The following is a 1,947-nucleotide window of genomic DNA, read 5'->3' as shown; positions in this document are numbered from 1 at the left end:
CTAGCTAGTATAGCCATTTGGAATAAAAATTCAATTTAAAAGAAGTTTTAGTGAACGTTTAACTTTTATTAATTACCAACTGCTAGATGTTCATTGCAATATTGTTGACATTTTTTCTTCTCAGCATTTGATATAGTTAAGGATGAATTGAATTACTTTTGTAGAATTAAATAATAAAATATAACATTTTTATTTGCTGTCAACATTACTAACAGCTCCAGGACAGCTGGGCACTCTGGTCACAGTCATGGAGGACAAGGAGGTGGAGGAGAACCTGCTCCCAGCTTATGTGCTCCAGCTCCCCTTCCATCTTCTCTGGTCTTTCCATGTAGCTCTGCAAAAGTCGGAGCTGCTCCTGGCCTGATTGGAATGGGCTGGGCAGGGCTGTGGCTGCACTTCAAGGATCAGCCCAAGTCATATGCAATGTGACAGTCAATAGTCATGTGTAGGCAATTTCCTGTGTTATGATTTCAAAATAGGTCAGTTGAAGGGTAGAAAGTTCTCCAACCACAACCATCTTTCCCATAGTTTTGTAGTGGGTTTGCCTTGGATACATATTGTGTATCTTCCATGAATTCAATGCCATTGCTGCTTGTGGCATACCCAGGAAAATGAGAAAAATCAAGGAATAAGATTTTATTGAGTAAAGTTGAGCTTCCAAGGGTCACAAACAATTGTAATACCTAAGATTTTTTCATCTCCCAAGAACCATTTCCCTCCTCCATGGGGTGATATTGGCCCCATTGATGATGTGTGGGTGCCAGGGTGGCAGCTGCAGCCTAGACAATAACATGGAGCCACCTGTGTACTGTGAGTGAGGTGCACGCAGAACATTTTTGAGTGACACCAAAGCCAGCCCTTGGCCTGAGCCTCACCACACTGCCACAGGAAAGGTGTTACTGTTCCATTTCTAGGAAGAATTGTACCTTTGATGATGAGAATGTTAGTGCTGCTGCTGCTGCCGCCCCTGGGTCAGGCTACTCCCAAGGGTGAAACCATGAGGCTGGTCCTTGAAGTGCAGCTGCAGCCCTGCCCAACCCATTCCAATCAGGCCAGGAGCAGCTCCGACTTTCGCAGAGCTACATGGAAAGACCAGAGAAGATGGAAGGGGAGCTGGAGCACATAAGCTGGGAGCAGGTTCTCCTCCACCTCCTTGTCCTCCATGACTGTGACCAGAGTGCCCAGCTGTCCTGGAGCTGTTAGTAATGTTGACAGCACCTTTGGCTTCTGGAGCTACTGACTCTCCCACTACCAAACCAGTGGTCCTGGTAGTGGACAAGATGCTGCAGACCCAGGACCTAAATGGAGATGGGCTTATGACCCCTGCAGAATTCAACACCTTCCCAGGAGAGGCTTCTAGGCACTCAAAGCTCAGTCACTGGAGCCACAAGATGTTGGGTGGCAGTGTCTGTTAGCTAAAAACCCATCAATCAACACAAGAAGCCCAGGAAGCCCTGGATTCTAGAGAAGAAGGTGGGGGACAGGTGGAAACAAGCAGGCAGCCCTTAGAACCTGTACAGGAGGCTAGTGGGCAGGCAGACACTGGAGGAGATGCCCCAGGACCTAGAGAGGAGGCTGGGGGCAGGCAGAGACTGATTGGAGAGAAACAGAAGAGCTTCCAAGGAAATGCTGGAATCTAAGAACACTGCAAATGAGTTTGAGGTTCATGCTATTCATCTGGAAAATGATGAGATATAAACCTTGAGGAAACAGGTTTGTACCCCTAGAAGTTTCAGTGCTAGAACGTAAGTCCCAAAGGGTGGGATGTGTATGTTGGAACAAGGACCAACAACCCCTGTGTCACCTTCCTGGTTCCAGTAGGTGGCAGGTGTTCTGTACAGCTCATGGAGACCCTAAGTTGAGGGGCAGCTTTAAGGCCCTGATAACCAATAAAAAAATCAAATGAACTTAACAGAGAGAGAGAGAATGAACTAGAAGAATAGAGTG

The 1,947-nt window shown here is 46.8% G+C and overlaps 1 pseudogene; it reads left to right on the top strand.

The window, feature by feature from the left end:
- Positions 1–247: 247 nt before the first annotated feature.
- Positions 248–1,698, top strand: LOC128628122 (cell growth regulator with EF hand domain protein 1-like; annotated as a pseudogene).
- Positions 1,699–1,947: the final 249 nt, after the last annotated feature.

This window comes from Artibeus jamaicensis, unplaced genomic scaffold, assembly GCF_021234435.1.
Source record: "Artibeus jamaicensis isolate MK-2021 breed Jamaican fruit bat unplaced genomic scaffold, CSHL_Jam_final contig_1715, whole genome shotgun sequence".
In the NCBI taxonomy this organism is placed as follows: Eukaryota; Metazoa; Chordata; class Mammalia; order Chiroptera; family Phyllostomidae; genus Artibeus; species Artibeus jamaicensis.
Note: the sequence above shows the minus strand (reverse complement) of the source record. Positions and strands in the feature narration are given on the sequence as shown.